General features: G+C 33.0%; 1 long non-coding RNA gene across 7 annotated transcripts in view; it reads left to right on the top strand.

Annotated features, from left to right (window-relative positions):
* Positions 1 to 22,112, top strand: part of LOC138715532 (uncharacterized) — a 75,573-nt gene that overhangs the window by 26,211 nt on the left and 27,250 nt on the right. The window contains exon 5 of one of the 7 annotated variants that reach the window (XR_011336388.1): positions 5,999 to 6,233. The exons of 5 other annotated variants lie outside the window; for them this stretch is intronic. This is a non-coding gene — a long non-coding RNA (uncharacterized lncRNA). Of the gene's footprint in view, positions 1 to 5,998; positions 6,234 to 22,112 lie in introns of those variants that run through there. One more of the 7 variants, XR_011336392.1, reaches the window with a different exon arrangement.

Here is a 22,112-nt window from a genome sequence, read left to right on the forward strand (position 1 = left end):
TGATCCCAAGAAGTCTTACAGCAAGATTGTCTCGGTAAGCTAAGCTGTTGACAATCAAATACCTTGCATTCTGGTATCAGCAACTGGTAAACCAGTACGTGTGAAATCAGGAAATGAGGTCAATGCTACTAATCTTCCCATTGATAACGAAGACTTTCAATTAGTTTCTCGTAAGAAATTAGAAAAAAAAAAGAAAACCCACAGTAGGAACCTCTTCTACTAGCAACATTGGAATGGTCCCTAAGCAAATCAGAACTACATTTCTGTTTGTTTCGAGATTGGTTCCAAAGTTAACTCTTAACAGTTTAGTGGATTCTCTTAAAAATCAATAAGTACTTAGGTCTCTCTTAATAACTAAACTCAAAACCAAATTTGAAACATATTCTTCCTTCCATGTAGCTGTGGATGAGAGGGATTTTGATTTGATAAATAATTCTGAAGTTTGGCCTGCTGGGTGCCTAATTGCCCCATTTTTTGGGAAACTCAAACCTGAACAGCATTTCTCGCATTCTACGAATTCAGATTCAGTTGATTCTCAGGAAAATGCCTCTTAGTCTTACCTGCTATCGTTATTAATGTGCAATTCCAATAATCATCTTGAGATTTTTTTTATCAAAATGTTTGTGGACTTAATATGAAAAGTGATTAAATTTTCCAAATATAGTGATTAATAATGATATCACTATCTGTCTCACTGAAACATGGTTATCCGAATCTGTTGTTAATACAAATTTGTTTCCTAACAATTATACTGTGTTTCGTGCTGATAGATTATTTGAAGTTACCAACAAAGTAAAAGGTGGGGGTGTCTTAATGGCTTATTAGTAACCAGATACCTTTTATACGTTGGAGATATGATTTAGAATTCGTTAATGAATGCGTATGGATTGAAATTAAAATGCCTGATGGTTGTAATCTGCTAATTGGAAATCATTATTTCCCACCCGATACAGATCATAAACATGTAAAGTCTTATCTAAATTTTATAGAAAACAATCTTGATACCCACAACTTTAGAATTGTTATCCTCAGGGCTTTGAATGCTCCTGGCATGGTTGCATTCTTAATGATATTCATTATTATGCTAAAATTAAGTTTCAGGATTTATACCGGTATTCCTTTTCTTGTCTTCTTGGACTAAACCAAATTAATCTTATGAGAAATAGTAAAACTCTTCTTGATCTTGTTTTTACAAATGTCTGTAACTGTTCAGTTAATCTTGCTAATCATTCACTAGTTTTGGAAGATGTTCGTCACCCATTAAATTATTCTCAAGGTGATTATCACTGTCCTTATCCACTCTCCACAATTTTGTGTGGGATTGTATATATCTTACTACCGATGTCAATGTTGCTATTAATTCTCTGACTAAAATTGTAAATGATGCTATATCTAAAGCTGTCCCTGTCACCTTTGTGAAAATGTCGCACTATCCTAAATGGTTTTCAAACAGTCTACATCAGCTCATTAAGAAAAAGAACAAAGCACATAGAAATTTTAAAAAATATAAATCTGATCACCACTATCAAATTTTCTCTTACTGTAGAAAACAAGTCAAGGCTTTGAGTTATTCTGATAAATGTAAATGGTTACAATCCATTGATGACAATTTAAAAAAGAGCCTAATAAATTTTGGAAATATGTAGAATCTTTTCAGAAATCGAAAAACATTCCTAATACACTTATTATTAATGGGGTTCACATCGCTGATCAAAGAGTCATTGCAAATGCATTTGCTAGTCAATTTAAATCATTTCAGATCAGTCATAACTCTTAATTTTCTCAGTTGTTATTCTAACATTAATGACTTTTTACCCTTATCTGTAATCTCTTGTGAGAATGTCAGGAAGGCCATAAAAAATGTCAAGCCGAATGAATCTATGGGTCGGATGGCATCCCTAATTTTATTATTAAAGGATGCTCTGAAATTCTTAACCTACATTTTCAATTTGAGTTTGAAAACAGGGAAATATCCTTCTCTTTGGAAGGAAGCATCTCTTATGTCCATATTTAAGAATGGTAATAAAGCTATTGTAAGTAATTATAGACCTATTTCCATTCTTGATAACTTCTCAAAATTTTTGGAAAAAAAAAAAATTAAAAGACATATTTCTTTTTACGTGAAAAACAAAATGAATTCGGCCCAACATGGTTTTACAAACGGGAAATCTACGACTACTAATTTAGTATCATATCTCAATTTCGCTATGCCTATATTTGAAACTCAGGGTCAAATTGATTCCATATATTTTGACTTTAGCAAAGCATTTGGTGTTGTTTCCCGTAATATGTTAGAGTAAATTAAACTCTTTTGATCTTACCACTAACTACCTGAACTGGTTTGAAAATTTTTTAAAAGATAGACAATCCTGTGTTAGACTTCGAAATTCTTACTCTGATCCATATAATAGTTTATGCGGAGTTCCACAGAGTTCCACTTTGAGGTCTCTATTAGTTTTATTATTTATAGATGATATCAGTGCTAGACTAAGTTCTAACTGCCTTTTATTTGCCGATGACCTGAAAATATTTCGCAAAATTAATAGTCTGGCAGACTGCGTAACTTTGCAGAATGATATAAACGCTGTTGAGCTATGGCCTGCTGGTAATGGAATGAAAATTAATGAATCGAAAATTTTAGTCATTTCCTCCTCTAGAAAAACCACTTCTCTCAAATTTAATAATTGAGGACCGTTTTTACAAAACTTGCTAACTGAAAAAAACTAAATTTTACAAGAGAGACAAAACACTATAGTAAGCAAGTTTTGCTGTATGTCTCACTTATAGCAGAAAGCAAGTTTTGAAAAAACGATCACACTTTGACATGCTACAATGAAGAAAAATAACCAAATTTTACTAAGACGCTTTGAACATCATGTAGAGGCCTGCCTTATGTTAACGAATCCATCAAAATCTCAATTTTGCAAATTTTGCAGTTAGCAAGTTCTGCAAAAACGGTCCTCAATTATACTCTTAATAATATCAACATAATAAGGAAAGACTGTATTAGAGACCTGGGAGTTATACTCGATACCAAATTGCATTTTCATAATCATGTCCAATATATTTATAATCATTCCATTAGAATGCTCGGACTTATAAGGTCTATAACTTATTCTATTCAGCTACTCTTGTAATTTTATACTATACATTAATCAGATCTAAACTCGAATATGCATCTGTTGTCTGGAATTCTATTACTTCTACTGATTTGGTTAAATTGTAAATCATTCAAAGAAAATTTATGTCACTACTTGCTTTTAGGTTTTTATCAAATTCATCTATTTTCAATTATGAGCGTACTTGTAAATATTTTAAGTTTTCTAGCCTTTATGTTAGACATCTTGAATTTGACTATTTATTCTTTTGTAAGGCCATAAAGGATGATATTGATTGTGAATCCTTCATAAGCACTATCTACCTTCGGGTCCCTTCGAATGGTTTAAGATTTCAAAAAATTGTTTATACCTATAAGCCGAAATCTCTCCAGTTGTCAGATGCATGAAAGCTGCCGATTTATATTGCATTAATTCAGATCCGTTTAATGTATAGCTTGCTGTTTGGTTATTTTTATATTTAGTATACGCATCAAAATCATATTCATTTCAATTCCATTCGTTTGTGTTGTTTTGAGCTGTTCTGTATCATGTATTTTGCAGTTATCTATTAATTTTGTCATTATTATTGTCTCTAATTTTAATAATTATTTTTATACACTGTTTATGTAATTCCTTGTGCATTGTAAATCTTGTGCTAAACTGTTGTTGGCTCTAGGCTGTTGTACAGCACAATAAATATTAGTAAATAAATTATTATTATTACTAGCCGTACACATGCGCTCCACTGCACCCGTTAGAAATAAATATAAAGTAATTACATAATTAAAATAGGACATTTGATCCAGGGAACATTCGTGTTTGATAGAAGGATAAATCGTTTAATATGTTACTTAATTTAAATTGCATCCAAATAATTAAAATGCGATCATTTTGGTCCAGAGACACTCATTTGGTGCAATGACAATTCCTTTAACATGTTTCTTAATTTTTATTACATGCAACCATAGTTTAATGAAGATTGACATCATTTAGATTTAATGTGTATATTTTATTTTACTTGTTATAGGTTTCCATTGAATTATGGTAATAACTTAATTTTAACCCTTGTTTCCTACGTATTCAGTAACTGGCGCTTGGCCCACTATGGTTCTGAACCCTTCAAATAACTTAAATTATATTATATAATATTACATATTATATTATATTATATTATATTATATTATATTATATTATATTATAGTATATTATATTATATTATATCAGAAGTTGCTGTAATAACATTATAGCATTATGTCCATCTAGATAAACTACACTTTCCAATGGTGAAATAATAATTAATTATACAAATCGGTTAATTAACTTCCGATATTACTTCATACAAAAACAGAAACATTCTCTGTAGGCTATCTTTCATAGCTTTCGATTGTTGCTGTCCAAGGCCCCTTATAGACGATGTCATTTTTTTTTTTAATTCATTACACGGCCTTAGATGACAGTTATTTTAATTTTAAAACTCATTTATCCCATTAAATATCGGTCCTATCAAAATTTTTCAAGGAATAAAACATATCTCAAATTATTTTTAAAGAAACTTTTGTTATGTAACATTTTTCACAAAACTCAATAATAAGCGAGATATTTCGATTTATTTAATTCAGGCCCCTTTATAACCCCTCTTTTAAATAATGTATTTTGAATGCCATATAGCCTAAAATCTAAGTTACAACGAACTTAATTTATATTCCAATTTTCATCGAAATCCGTTCAGCCATTATCGCGTGAAAAGGTAACAAACATAGACAGACAGACAGACAGACAGACAGACAGACAAACAAAAATTTCAAAAAAGCGATTTTCGGTTTCAGGGTGGTTAATTATATATGTTAGGAGCAATTATATTTGGAAAATCGAAAATTACCAGAAAAATTTCGGCTACAGATTTATTATTAGTATAGATTATTATTATTATTATTATTATTATTATTATTATTATTATTATTATTATTATTATTATTATTATTATTTATAAATTACACTTGAGAGGAAGTTAACTGCAGAATAAATATAGGAAATGCTTGCTATTGTTCTGTTGAGAAGATTTTGTTGTCCAGCCTACTTTAAAAAAATACTGAAAGTTAGAATTTATAAAACAGTTATATTACAGTTTGCTGCATTTAGATTGGCAACAGGCCATGATTGTTTGGCCAAACACCTGCATAGAATTGGAATATATCAGTCCCCTAACTGCCCATTGTGCAACTCAAACTAAGAAATGGATTCGGAACACTGCAAAATCTGTGCTTCAGTGGCTGACCATGACAATATCTTTGAAAAATATTGGAGTACAAGGAGTACAAGAGGTCAAATGACTTTATTGTCAAATGCCTGGCATTAGAAAACAACAACATCGTATTACAGTCGTTCCGTATGGTGTGAAACTTGAACTCTCATTTCGAGAGAGGAGCAGAGATTAAGAGTGTTCGAGAATAAGGTGTTTAGGAAAATATTTGGGGCTAAGAGGGTTGAAGTTACAGGAGAATGGAGAAAGTTACATAATGCAGAACTGCACGCATTGTCTTCTTCACCTAACATAATTAGGAACATTAAATCCAGACATTTAAGATGGACAGGACATGACATAGCACGTATGGGTGAATCCAGAAATTCATATAGAGTGTTAGTTGAAAGACCTGAGGGAAAAAGACTTTTGGGGAGGCCGAGACGTAGATGCGAGGATAATATTAAAATGGATTTGAGGGAGGTGAGATATGATGGTAGAGATTGGATTAATCTTGCTCAAGATAGGGACTGATGGCGGTCTTATGTGAGGGGGCAATGAACCTCTGGGTTCTCTAAAAGCCATTTGTAAGTAAGTTATTTTAAATGTACAATCTTTCTGCATAAGGAGTCTACAAATACACATGGTTTTTCTATTTCAGTCCATCGGAGAGCCATCCACTCAAATGACTCTGAATAATTTCACTTTGCTGGTCGTGGTGAGATGAATGTGACATTGGTTATACCTCGATTGCGAGAGTTGCTCATGACAGCATCACATAATATGAAGACTCCAAATATGGACATACCATTCCTTCCTGACATATGTAAACTAGAGAAAAAAGCAAATAATTAGAAATTGAAATTGGGTAGAGTTACAATGTCTGACGTATTGCAGTACATTGATGTAAAGGACAAAATTGAATTTTTGTCCTGAAAGGTAAGAAGTGAAAATGTATATAAAATTTATGTTGAAATTCTCGCAGGTACATCAAAGAAATTAATTACAAATTTTCAAATCATAAAAGAAATGGATAATCAAGACAAATTAGAACTAATAAAAATTGAAGTATGGAAAAATCAACAACATTTCAAAATCTACAGTGCCTATAACCCACCTAATAATCCCCTCGATCTTTGTTCGATATACAACCTAAAACTATCATAATTGGTGACTTTAATGCCCACTCCCAACTCTGGGGCTACGATAATGTAAACCAACCTGGAAAAATGATCATGGACCTCCTAAATACTACAACCGCAGAACTTGTCTACAGAAAAGAAGATCCCCCTACTTTCATTCATTATCCTGGTTCTGGTACAAATCCAGACTTATTACTAGTAACATCAGATATCCATCACGAAACCAAGAAAAAAATAATTGAAGACCCTGGATCTGGCCACAGAGTCATCATTGCTTCTATCCATCTCCACCAAAACCGAAGACAGGCACCCTACAAAAACAAAACAACATGGAACTTTAAGAATGCGAATTGGAAACTATTTACAACAGAACTCGACGAACACCTCCAGGTCGACACACCACTAATGGAAAATACAAACTCAGATAGATTGAACAAATATTTCTGTGAATCTCTTCTTAAAGTTGCAAAAAAGCACATTCCACGAGGAAAACCAAAAAAATACACCCCATTCTGGACAGAACACCTGAATTTATTGAAACAAGATAGAGATAAAGCAAGAACCAAAGCAGAACATAGCAAAACACCAGAAGATACTCAAGATTGGAGGAAGAAGACTGCCATTCTTAAAAAAGCAATCATAACAGCAAAAAAGAACAGTTTCAATAAATTTATTGAAAATATTAATTACAGAACCGATAGCACTAAAACATATAAATTTCTGAAGAATATTTCCAATACACAGGAAAATACTAGCCAACCTATTATTCATAATAACAAAACACTAACAGATAGTAGAGATATAGCAAACGCTTTTAATAAACACTACTCAAACTCTCACAGATTACATCCCAATATCAAAAAAATTGACAAATTTATCAAAAGACAATTACATAAAAATAATAAAAACAATATTACTAGTAGAAAACCTGAAATATTTCATAAAAATTTTACTTCCAAAGATTTAACTCTAGCTATACAAAATTTAAAAATCAAGAAATCTCCTAGCCCCGACAACATTCATTCCGAATTTTTTAAACATCTGGGGGAAAAAGCCAAGTCTGTACTTTTATCCATTTTCAATTTATCATGGAACACCTCAATTCCTGCAGCTTGGAAAAAAGCAATCATTGTACCAATTCACAAAAAAGGGAAACCTGCTCATGACATTAATAGTTATCGACCAATAGCACTATTAAGCATGATAGCAAAAACCATGGAGTCCATGATCTCCAACAGATTAACTTGGTATTTAGAATCCCAAAATCTTTTATCACCAAGACAAGCCGGCTTTCGGCAACTACACTCTACCAATGAACAAGTCATACGCCTCGGCCAAGAAATTAATTATTACTAAAACTCCAGAAATTAGGTATTTCCAGAAATATGTTCAGATGGATATCAGAATTCCTTAGTCAAAGATTCATTGCCACTAAATTCAATAACTCACTTTCTAGTTACAGACAAACATATCGAGGTCTACCTCAGGGCGCTGTCCTCAGCACAACTTTAGTCAATATTTATATAAATGACTTACCCTCCGTATTAGAGGAATCAAACATGAAAACAGCACTATTTGCAGATGATATAGTTTTGTGGACTTCCGGATCTTACAGACATAGAGACAAAATTCAAAATTCTGCTCTTAAAGCTCTGAATCAACTACATGAATGGAATACATCAAATTTGATGACACTCAATTTAAGCAAAAGTAACTACCAAATATTTTCACTTGGTAAAAAAGAAAGAGAATTCAATATCCAATACAATGGCCAACACCTTCCTAGGACTTATGAATCCAAATATCTTGGAGTTATTTTCGATAGTAAGTTAACATGGAGCAACCATTTGAAATACATTTCTGTAAAAGCTCATAAAAGATTCTCCCTTCTAAAAAGACTAGCAGGAAAGAAATGGGGATGTTCTAGGAATACTTTGAACACTACATACAAAATGTTTATACAGCCAGTGCTGACATACTGCAGAGAAATTTTAATTACTTCACCTTTCATAAACGACATAGAATATGTTCAAAACCAATCTCTCAGACTCATTACTGATGGAATCAAAACAACGCCAATAGATTCTATGAGATTCCTCACTAATATTAACAGCATCAAAATGACAATAGAAGAAAAAGCACTGATTCAATATGAAAAACTTATCAGATTACCAGGAAACAATTGGCATTCATGCAGTCCTCTCTGTAGATTGAAAACTCAAAAAAGTTTCATATCCATTGTTCAAGAATTAAAACAGAAAATCAATATCCCAAATTTAAAAGAAAACTTACAAATTAAACCAAACCCTTTAACTCTATTAAATATGGAATATAATCTAAATTTAACAGAAGAAATACTGAAATCAGAAGTAAACACTGAAATACTGAAACAATTGTCTTTAGAGACAATTAATATTAGGTACCCTCCACAAAACTGGCTTCATTTATACACCGACGGATCCTTGATCTCCAGAGAACAAGGTGCCAGTGCAGGTGTTACGTGCTGTCTCTTCTCACTTTATAGATCTCTTGGATATGGAACAACAAGTTTTGATGGTGAAATCATTGCAATAAGTGAATGTCTAAGGAATCTTCTCTGCCACATCAATAAATTTAGGAATGCAGTTATATTGTCAGACTCCAAAGCAGCTATCCTATCAATCGTCTCTAAACACACACCTTCATCTCAAACAGCAGAAATAACTAAAATGCTCTCTCAATTAATATCACTCAATAAAAGAATTGTATTCCAATGGATACCATCCCATTGTAGAATCCTGGGAAACGGGAATGCGGATGCTTTAGCAAAGAAGGGCAGCACTGCTACTTACAGACCTGTTACTAAATCTACGTATTACTCTGTGAAGAGATTTGTTAAATCTACATACTTAGACTTCAACAAACAAAATTTGATAACTCAATCCCAAGGGAAAAAATGGAACTCTCTGCATCAAAATCCATAGTTAATTCCCGATTTACCACGAAAATCGTCTGTAGCTGCATTTAGATTGGCAACAGGCCATGATTGTTTGGCCAAACACCTGCATAGAATTGGAATATACCAGTCCCCTAACTGCCCATTGTGCAACTCAAACCAAGAAATGGATTCGGAACACCTCAAAATCTGTGCTTCAGTGGCTGGCCATGATAATATCTTTGAAAAATATTGGAGTGCAAGAGGTCAAATGAGTTTATTGTCAAGCGCCTGGCATTAGAAAACAACAACATTTATGCTGAACCTTCGAGCATTAAAGTAAATAGAGAGGGCGCTCAGTGTTGCTCTACCGGATGAATGTGGCACCAAAATAACAGCTCTCTCAGATCAGCTGATCTCGGGCAAAACATTACACAGTATGCTTACGAACAAGCAATTTATTGCAATGATTGCGGATATGACAGCATATCCTAGAATGTATTAAGATAAAAAAAAATGTTTCGGTAGATCCTAATTGAACAAGTGTCTTGTTTTATAATACAACATGAAATAACTTACAGATAAGCCTGCTATAAATGGCTTATGAAAATGTGGGATACTTTTACTGTCGACGTTTTAATAAGGAAATTGCAGTTAGAAGTTATGAAAATGTATTAAGTGAGATTGAAACAAAGGAGTTGACAAAAGAAGGACACTATTGTTTTTTAAAATGTTTAATCATGGCAGTTTCTTTACGTTACTTGACAGTACTTTGCACTTCTTTGTCTGACAAGTGCCCTTCATTTGGGGGGTGGGGGGGAGTGAAAACATAGGTAATGTAAATTTTATTGATTTGAAAACTAAATAGTGTGAGAAAGTAAAGTTGTGTCTTACTGAAATATTAAATATAATAGCTTTGATTTTGTGATTAACATCTTGAGGACTCTATCGAACCTTGTATTTTAGAAATTATTCGTAAGTTCGGCAAGTTTATTTACTAGTAAAACTGGAATATAGGCCTAGGCCTACCATGTATTTATATAATACTTTAATTTACAGATTAATAAAAAATACAATTATGTAAGCCCATAAAAAGGAATAGGTGACAAACTGGCAGATACTTATACAAAGAGGAAGGGAAAGAACATGATTTTTCGCTCATTCGCATAAAATGAATGTTTGAAAAAATGTAACAAAACATGTTAACCCATTATGTTTCAGAGTTTTAAAATTTCCTCGGTAATTATACCTACCGTAGGTAACAATGAAACTGGATGTCTTCTAATTTATAATTAAATCCTCACAATAGGCCTTATAAGTAAATATATAATAATAATAATAATAATAATAATAATAATAATAATAATAATAGGTACTGTTAAAATGAAAGCTTACAAATGAAGTCATGACTAATTATTTATATAAAAACTAGAGGAAAATAATATTTCTACGTTATTTCACATAAATTCGATATTTATACTGGAATAAAAACAATTTAAGTAACAGTGTAGGCCTAACATTTTTTTTTCATTTTTATGAATTGTATTCTGGTTTTGTTTCAAACATGAGTAAAACTGCTCTTGAATCAATTCATGTCCTTATAAATCATCTAGCCTATTTTTTTTTTACCCATAGTGGAACTGGAAGCTTCAGTCACTAGCTTTGTGCACCTCTGAACTGACTGAGTGTGACAAGAAAATAAAGAAAACTCCAACGCCGAAATTTATAGATCATTGAGCAGTACTTCAATGCCATTTTCTTGACAGTTTTGAAAATTGGTGGCGCTGTAATTCAATTTTCGGCTAAACTAGCACTGAGGTAGTTCCCTTTGTACCCAGTTTATACACCTTGCACATTCAAATCTGAGACAGGTTAGGTTTGGTTAGTTCAGGCGTTTGTTATGCCTTGCATATACGATCAACTCCATATCCACAAAAAAAAAAATCATTCTAAATTAAACGATTTTCACTTCAGAAATCACGGGAACTACCTCAACGCTAGTTTCACCTAGATAACTGTTTCAGTTCATCCATAGACGTATAGCCAAGGTGGGAGGGAGACGATCGGATGCAATTATATGCCATTACTCTTTTTAAAATTTAATAGGACACTGTAGTTACTTTGTTGAAATAACTTGAGACCTATTGAAGATTCGATTGCAAAACTGAAACAAGAACACGAAATGAATAGGATAATTTGGTAACTTGAAGTAGGCCTAGGCCTATTTGTTTTTCTGTATTTGATTTCGTAAGCGTGATGATGCGCATTCAGTAAACACACACAAATCTGCTCTTTTTTAAAGATAAATTGCTGGCAGTGAGGAAATCGTACATGGACTCAAGTTTTCCAAAATAAACACAATTAAATAACGTTATCGCGCTTTAATACATTGCAGTGAGGTTATTAATATGCATCAAGTGTAACCACCTACAAAATATTATCGTTATTTCTAATTTTTATGTGCCAAAATCAATCCAAAACACTCATATTCCACTAGAAATACATTGGCCTTTCCATATCCAATATCGCTTCTGCCCTAGATCAGCTGATCGAACTCTGGTGCCACTACCCAGCAAGCCTTGCCCCTTCTATCTATTTTATGTTCGAAGTGCTGAACAAATTGCTGTATGTGAAAATTAAAGCTTTTTTTTTTTTTTTTCAATTTTTTTGCATAGTACTTTCTTTCACCAAGTACGCAGTGTTTATAAAATACTGTTTACAAATGTATGACCACGTTTTTAGAGGTACAGTGAAACCTTTCCTTACGGACACCCCCAAGATATGGACTCTCCTCAAATACGGACAGATTTTTATGTCCCAACTGAAATAATATAGAAATAATAAATTTAACTTTCGTTTACGGACACTCTCAGACACGGACACAGACAGCTGTTTCACAGTCCTAAAGCTTGCTTTACCTGCCTCATCTCGCTATCACCAATCTCATCGACGCTAAATAACCTAATAGTTGATACAGCGTCGTTAAATAACCAACTAAAAAAAAAACTCCTGACTGCAGACAGAACTTGGTTTTCAAGACCTAATGTGTTACATCATCATCATCATCATCATCATCATCATCCTTCACGAATTAGGCCTCTGTAGACCTGTTTCGGCCCCATCTAGCAGTCTTCTTAACTGTCTTCCTGGTCGACGATGTCCTCTAGGTTTATATTGCATCATAATTTTTGGGATTCTTGAATTTTCCATTCTTCTTACATGATCTAGCCAATTGAATTTGTATCTGGTGATTTTTTCTTCTACTGACTCTACTTCTAATTGTTCTAAAATTTCTTCATTCCTTTTTCGGTCTAAAAGAGTATATCCTGCTGTTCTCCTGAAAAATTTCATTTCTGTTGCTTTGATTCTGTTCATGTCTTTTTTCTTTAATGTCCAAATCTCGCTTCCGTATAGAAGGGTGGGTAATGCTAGTGTATTATATATTTTTATTCTTGTAGATTTTTGTACTAATTTAGCTTTTAATGTATTGTTTATTATTCCTAGAATTTGTGTAAATTTGGTAATTTTCTTGTTCACATCTTTTTCATTTTGATAAGATATTTCACAACCCAGATAATTGAAATTTTGCACTTGTTCGAGGCATTGGTTATTGTGTATTATCTTACTTCTCACTGGGTCTTGTCCTAAAAATGCCATTACTTTTGATTTTTGTGCTGAAATTTCCATCCCAAAATCTTTTAATATTTCATTTAATGTATACAATCCTCTTTGTAAATTATCCTCTGAATTGGAAATTATGACTTGATCATCGGCATAGAGTAAGGTATTTAATGTTAGAGCACTGGTTATTTTGATTCCTGATGTGTAGATTTGGTTCCATTTTAAAATAATTTCATTTATATAAATATTAAATAAAGTTGGTGATAGTGGACAACCTTGTCGAACTCCATTATTAACTAATTTTCTTTCGGATATACAGTTATTTATTTTGACACTTATTTTACTGTCCGTGTAGATTTCTATTATATTTTGGAATAGCAAATTTGGAATATTTTTTTCTTGTAATATGTCGAATAAAAGGTCTCTTCGGACTTCATCAAAAGCTTTCACAAAATCAATAAAAGCTATATGGGTTTCTAAATTAAATTCTCTTCTTTTTTCCAACAATAGTTTGATACTAAATAATGGATCTACACATGATCTTCCTTTTCTAAAACCATTTTGACACTCCGGAAGGAAAGTTTCAGCATGTTTTTTTAATTTTTCATTTAAAATCCTACTAAATATCTTATAACATGTGTTGAGGATACTAATCCCTCTATAGTTTTCAACATTCTGTTTATCTCCTGTTTTATATATGGGAATAATTACACTATTTTTCCATTCTTCCGGTAAAGTGGCAGTCAGATATATTCTGTTTAGAAATCTTAGTAATCTTTCTTGAAATAGATCTCCTGCATATTTATACAATTCTGAATTTAGGTTATCTTCTCCAGGTGATTTACTATTTTTCGTCTTCTTTAATGCTTCTTGTAGTTCTTCTTTTGTAATGCATTGTTCATCTGGGTTTTTTGTGTCCCAGAATTTTGAATCAAAAGTAGGATTGTTCCATAAGTTTTTGTAAAAGTCTAGGAATGTTTCTATTTTGGGGCAAGGGTTTATCTTGGCGGATTCCTTTATGTCTCTGTTCATGTATTTTAAAATTTTATATGTATTGGGTTTCATTTTATAAATGTCAGTTTCTAAAAAAGATATAAACTCTTTCCATGATTGCCTGTGTCGTTTTCTAATTTCTCTGTTAGCTATCGCCCTTTTATGTTTATAATCTATTTCATCATTAACGGATTTTGTTTGAAGGTATTTTCTATAAGCTATATTTTTATTTTTTATGATCTCCTTAATTTCATCATCCCAAGATCTTAATTTTTTCTTTTGTGTGAAAGCCTTATATTTTCCGATGCTCTCCGTGGCTGCCTGTGATATTTGAGTTTTAATATTTTCCCATTCTTTGTGAATGTCTTCATATTCAGGTATTTCTAACATTTTTTGTTCAAGTCTTTTTTTGATAAAGCCAGCGTACACTGTCGTCATGGATTAATCTAATTTTGTAACGCATTAATTCTTTTTTGGGGGAATTTATCTTTGTTAAATGTAGCCATCTTGGTGTATATCTCACTTTTGCTAATACAAGGTAATGATCTGATCCAATGTCACTTCTTCTGAAGACCTTGACATCTGAAAACAATTCGGATAATTTTCTATTTGCTATAAAATAATCTATGATAGATTTTGAGCCACGTGCTGACCATGTATACATATGAATATCTTTATGGTTGTAAAATGAATTCATGATTTTCATTTCATTGTATAATACAAAATCTCTTACTTTTTCTCCATTATTGTTTATGGTAGGTTCTCCAAATTTTCCTATGGTATTTTTTATTTCAATGTTGCCTATTCTACCGTTTAAATCTCCGGCTAATAATATGTAATTATTTTTATTTACTTTATTCAAAATTTCTTGCAACTGGGCATAAAACAATTCAGTTTCTTCAACTCTTCCTTCCTCTGGAGCATAAAGACTAAAGAAAGTTAGTTTGCCTCTTCCTATCTGGAGTTGTACTTCTAATATTCTTTCATTCCAGTATGTATAATTGTTATTTATTAGTAGCGACGTGTGAACAGGGTTCTCAGGGTTGCAGTCGCAGCATTTTTGATATCGGTTTTATTGAAACTTTTGCTGCAGTTGCGACCAGTGTTGCCACCCAAATGTGCCAATGATACTTTTATTGTTTGGATATATTTTAATTTAGATGTGATAAAAATAAATGATTTGTAACAGTTACTAAATGTACAACACAGTCTGAGTATATTTGCTGACGATATAATTCATTTTCTTTTTTTTTTTTTTTTTTTAATTTTTCGTAGTGTAGTTTCAAACAGGAGGGTTGCCAACATTCATTACGTGAATATGCTGTTGGTTATCATTGAAGTATATAGGCGTTTTTAAAAACTTTATAGTAAAAAAAATACCAATTTCTGAATACTAGTTAGGACAGAAAAGCAAATAATAGATAAGTAAGCTTTCGCATGAGTTTCTTAATAATGTGAACATAACCACAAAATGTATATTGAGAAGTCAACACGGTCACGCAACTTTTGCAGCTGCAGTACAAAAGTTGCAGAGCAAAAGTTGCAACGTGTGATCATACCTTTATTCTGTATTTCTTTGAAAAGTCAAGTTGGAGGTTCCATTTTATAGATCTATGGCACGTGAAAAACTTTGTTCCTGTGTGAAAAATCTGAAGACAGAATTATGTAGCTGTTTCTCAAATTTTGGTAATCATTATAATTAAGCAGGATAATTCATTCCACTTTCTGGTGTGTCCATCTCAGCATTGTAATTCAACACTTACATTGACATACTGGTAGAGTCCAAGGAAGTCTCAGAGATCTGATCAGGATGCAGTCTTACCTTTTTGTCAAGAGACAAGTTCTGGAAAAAGAGTTCCCAACATTCAACAATTGTGTGGGCATTTTGAGCAACTCCTTTCACTATGTTTCTCTTTCTTTTGTTCTGTTTCGTGGAGATACATTTAAAATTGCAAGCCTCATCCAGATCTCAGATGTTCTTCAAACTGTCAGATGATATCCTGTGTAATTTCTATAAAATAAAAAAAGAAGAAATACCAATCTATAATCACAGACGCATTCATTGCCAAAACTCCAGTTGTGAACGAAATACCTCTATGGAAATGGGTGATTCCAGAACATAGCATACAAATTCCAGGAAATCATTCCAAAAATGATCCTCCATACATTCTTAAGTTAGATGCCATGGAACTACTCTGCAGCACATATAAGGATCACCTTCAAATTTATACAGATGGATCTCTAAATCCTAATAATGGGGCATCAGGAGCAGGGTATTATATTCCAAAATATCAAGAAAGTTATTTCATACCATGTTCATCCTCCTCCAGTCTTGACACTGAATTGCTAGCTATTGATGCCGCTCTTCAGTGTGTTACTCAAATTTCTGAAAAATCTATTTGCATACTTACCGTCTCCAAGGGGGCTATATTTAATATAATTAAATATGTACCAAACCTATATGCACATAGAATTATTCCACTTCAGAAACAACTAAGTAAACTAAAAGAACTCCACAAGGAAATAAAATTTCAATGGATACCTAGTCATTGTGGTATACCTGGAAACGAGAAAGTCGATAATATTGCAAAACAGGCAACATATTTGCAACCACGACCTGTTCAAGTGATATCTCTATCCAGTGTTTTTGCTTCAGTAAAGTCTCGTTTTACAAACCTATGGATCAACAATTGGCTCTCTTCTCACAAAGGAAAAATTTTACAGTCTGTACAAAAGAAACCAAATGACCTGGAAATGTACAAAAACTTGCCCAGACATGTTCAAACATTTTTAACAAGAGCCAGAACAGGTCGCATTGTCACTCAATTGTACCTCCACAGATTTCACATTTCTGATAATCCTACTTGTCTGTGGTGTAATAATCATGATGAAGATCTGGAACACATTCTTCTATACTGTCCATCCATGAACCACAAAAGAAGTAAATTAAACTCATCAGTACCAGTTGCAGAAGACACAGCCCTGCAGTATATATTGACTACATCCCACCTCTGGCTACTAGCAATAGGCATCTATAATGAACACCGATCAAAATACTCCTCATTTTTCGTGAAAAACAACAACGGAATAGACTACAGTGGGCTATAGTGGACTTTATGTTGTCAGCAAACAGCTGGATACATTAAGAAGATTGATTGTGGAGATGGATGAATGTTCTATGAAGTTACCTTATCACGACCTACATAATGCAGTCCAGGATAGGCAGTCAGCATTATCAGAGCCAGAGTCATCTGCAGAAATTTCACTCGCACTGCCATGCACATTTTCATCAAAAGTTTCTATATCAGAACATTCAGAATCTTAGCCTGGTGATCATTCCTCTTGTCATCATCATCATCTTCTTATTCCAATAGCCATCTTCCAATTTGTGAATTTTGAGCAATATTCATAGTAATAACACTAACACCCTTGGTTGACCTGTAAGTGCGGCACTCGGTGTATGTTATGGCAGTTTGGCAGAAACTGAAAGCCACATTGTCACTTCATACTTTGCCAACCGACTTCTGAGACTCTCGTGGAAAGATACACTGAATTTCAAATAGGCCTACTTATTTTCGACTGTTGCAGAGTTATTATAATTTGAATTTAAAAGTGAGCACAGAGCTCACACATCAACCAATGGCAGATTAGGCAGACGTTGCTGTCTTAAAAGCAAGAAATGCCCACTGCGAAACTGGGAATACAGAGTATATAAAGATACTATTGGCATACATTTCATTTCTCTAATACTACCGACAGTATTCAAAAAGGATGTACAGTTTTTCAATTTTACATTTTAAATGTGAAAGTAAGAAAATCTTTTACAAAATTTCCATATGTCTTGAAAACATGTGGAGTTTGCAAATTCTTACCACTGTATAATAATAGATAGAAATAAAATATGACTTTTGATTTATTTTTATTGTAAATGATGGGAACAAAAACAGTTTTCCATTAATTGATACATTCTAAATGTTACTTTCTTACTTTTAATGTCTTTTTCACATATCATTCAGGAGGAAAACTGAATAAAATGTCAGTAAACAACTTTTACATGTTATTCATTAATATAAATCATGCCCCAATTTAATCTTCCTTATTAAGTAAGAGAGTTAAAGTTATTCATTACCTTAAAATGAATTATACCTCGATTTTATGTTCCTTAATTGGTAAACGAGTTGAAGTCATCTCTTGAAGAAGTCAGAAAAATTATTGCTGCACAGGAGAAAGAATGGAGTACCAAGATCAGTGAAGACACGGAAACAATTGAGAAATTGAAGCAGACATGTCAGATGTTGAAAATGGAGAAAAATTCCTTGCTGGTAAGACTTCCCTAATTTTGTGCTTCACATTGAATTACATTTTATATTTGATTAAGGTACAAGATACTATCTTACAGTTATACAGAGTTCGGCAGATAAACCGACCCATCTCATTCATTTGATTTGAAACGAAATTTTTTCAAAGAAATGGAATAAAATGAATAAATGAATGTGTCCTGTACTAACCTTCATAATAGATATTGAAAGTGCCCTCCACCAGCACTTCTGTGCATGTCTTAACAGGTTCATACAGACACGTGCCAATTCCTCACAGGTGATAGTGTGGATGCTATTCCTGATGTTATCCTTCATTTCATCAATAGTATGGGGATTCTGCTCGTATACTTTCCCCTTCAAGTACCCCCATAAATAAAAGTCACATGTCGACAAATCTGGTGACCGCAGAGGCCACAAGGCTTTGCTCACAGTCCACTCTTCAGTGAACATCTGATGAATACATGTAAGTGACCTCTCAGATGTGTGAGATGTTGCTCCATCTTGTTGAAAGAAGCAGTAATTACACTCCTCTTCTGTTAGTTGGGGATAACATTCATCCAAGAAGGTCAAGTATACATCCGTATTGACTGTGGTATCGAAGAATATTCGACCCCATCTAATGACGGTAGAAATTTTACATGAAAATTTCTGAACCTACCGGGAATTGAACACAGCTCAACTAGTCTGAAGGCAGACGCACTACCACAGATCTAACTCGGTGGACTGAATAAATTATTGTAACAATTAACATTTTATCTAATATAATTTGCCTTGGTATAAATACATAAATTTCAATTTTAAATAGATAGAAAGTACAATACACAACTTTTGAATTAAATTTGTTAAAACTTGATGAAGAAAACAACATTATTTACTGGTGATGTTGCTGGTTGGAATATAAGACCAAATACTTTTCAAGATTCTCTACTGAGAAGTTTTTTCTGTTGTCTCTCAAAATACATTTGAAGGATGAAATGGTTCTTTTCAGAGCACATGACGTCATAGGTGCAAATTTCATCACTGCCGCTGCTGTAGGTACCCACAGTATCATTTTTTTCAAACCCTGGATTCTTCTGCAATATTTTCTTCAGTTTTAACATGATGGGTTCACCCACGGGTCCTGGTTCTTGTTTCTGTAGAAGCGAGTCAATGATACCAATTGCATATTTCAGTTGTAGCTACGAAGATTCCAAGTACTCAGTATATTTTGGAAGATCACTGAAATGTGCCTTGAGGAAAGTAAGGGAGCCATAGATGTTGTCACTGCTAAGTACAGATTTTGCCTTAGGGATTGAGGCAGCCTCCTCCACATCAAGTGTGTTCTTTCCTCTCTCTGAAATATATTGATATTTCTCTCAAAATAAAAAGAAATCACTATATAACACAGTAAATACAGGATAATGCTTATCAACAATGATATAGTTTCTTTTTAGGTACTAAGGACAAATTTAGGTTTTTTTTTAGGTTCAACAGAATTCACATATATGACTCCTACGATTATGATTCGAAAAAGTATTGAAGAAATTAGGAGTTCAGAAGCAAGGAAAAAATAGGTAAAAACTTGCAAATCCTGTCCCTACTAAGAGAGGCTCCTCTATTTTTACATATCGTGATGCAGGGCCATATTTACACATGAGGTAACATGGGACTATGGTCCAGTGCAGCAAATTATTCAAGTTGTTAACTACAGCTCTGCTGTGACGTCAGAGAAGATGGGAGACACCACACTGCTACTCATGACCCTTCACAATAAAAACACCTAATTTCCAGGAACTTTAATGTGTGAAACTGGGACTCTAAATTTTTACTTTTATTTTCAATTACACTTGATGTTAAACAGTGTTGTGCATTTAATATTTTTAAATTGCCAACTAAAACTTGAAGTGTAAGGTGCAGAGGCATAGTATCACTGTAAATTTGGGGGGAAGGACACAATTTAGATTTCTGTCAAGAAATTGTGGAATACTCCTCACACAATGTAAACTTCATGTACCAGTATAACATTATTCATGCATTTGCAAAAAGATTCGCTGTTTTTTTTAATCTCCAAAACTAAAAGGAATGAGGATTTGCATTCCAGCAAATTGACCAGCTTTTCAAAAACACAGTTGACTATTCATCATCATGCTTTGTAGAATTTCCAGAGATAATCGATATTCTTGAGATTGTGTTCATCTTTCTTGAATTTTGTTGCAACCCTGTTGTTAAATTATCCATTTATATTAGCTGTTCTCTCATTCTATTAATATCTAGGCCTATTTTGTCCATATAGAATTTTATAACATTGTATAAATTGCCTCCTGTTGTTTCTTCAATTTTAACAATACCCAAAAATCTATCTTTAATTAAGAAAGAGTCTGATATTTTTAACACGTATCGAACACAAATACTTAGTTGTCCTTTAGTGGAAATATCACGAACAATAGATAAAGCAGAAAAGCATTCCTTTCTTTCATAATAGGGATATCCTGAACTAGCACCAACAGATGGCGCAAGTGTACTTTGAGGGATGCGCTTTGCGTGTGCATTTGTTTTTCGGTATATAAACATTGAGGATATACGTAGTATATTAATATATTAAATACTCTTAAAAACAACTAAAAATGGCAATTTTTGTTATGTTCCTATATGTAAAAACCAGGGAAAGCTTTTTGTCTTCAATCAGGTCCCGAAATATTCTGAATATATGCTTTAAACCTTAAAAATATAAGTAATTAAATTGGGCCTCGAAAGTGCTAGCTATTAAATAAAAGTAACTACTTCAAGTAAGGAATTGTTGACTACAGTTTCATTTTGGAAGAGGAAAAAGAAAAATCAATAAAGACATATGCAACCTCGACAGCGAGCTATCTTAGCTTAGATTATATACAGTAGTTGTACGAGTCTCCGAAGTTTACGCCTTCAGTAAACTCTCGATAAACTGAGATGTTTATTATCCAGGACGATCCGTAGTGAAATCCATTTCGTGAATTATGTTTTTAATATACTGTACCCTAATTATTAAAACTATGTTTTAACTTCAAATTTTCAAAATCATCTTACACAGTATTCAAAACTGCATGTCTTTAACCTGCAAAACGCACGACTAATCGTGATACTACTGCGATCATATTATATCATCCTATTAAAAATTTCATTTGATCTTTCTGCAACTACAGAAAAAAATACAAGGAATTCAATCTCGATAGTCCCTTCCCTATATAAAAAAAAACACATTGGTGGCTGCATATCCTGTTTTTAGCGTACTAATGATTAAAGATGATATTCACCTTCGACATAGTTTCTATTTTTTTATTCGTGCACCTCGTTCTCAAAGTTCTCGTTTAGGTTCATGAACATTCAAATTACTCGTATCTATATTCTGCATACTGCAGATTTCCCCAACCATCTCTTAAAGGGAATCGCTCAATATTATACAGGTTTACGTTATTATTTATTGTAAATTAAATTAAATTATGAGGTAAGAAAATACTGAATTATATTAAATTATACTAGGTTATACAAAATAATTTTAAATATAATTTTGACATGCACAGAAAACCAACAAGCGGGAAAACGTAATCAACTGTAGCATATGACATAACATAGCCCTACAACATGTTGCGCCGCATGGAATGCTCCTGCCATCTAGTGGTAAAACTTCGCATAAGATATCCCTATTGTTTGCATTTCATGTTTCATTGTTTCTATCAATTCATTTTGAATTTGAGCACTTTTGTAAGAATTGATTGTCGATCTCATAGTTTCGCCCACTTCCTTTATCTTTTACTCTTAGTTCTAATAGTT

This window comes from Periplaneta americana, chromosome 15, assembly GCF_040183065.1.
Source record: "Periplaneta americana isolate PAMFEO1 chromosome 15, P.americana_PAMFEO1_priV1, whole genome shotgun sequence".
In the NCBI taxonomy this organism is placed as follows: Eukaryota; Metazoa; Arthropoda; class Insecta; order Blattodea; family Blattidae; genus Periplaneta; species Periplaneta americana.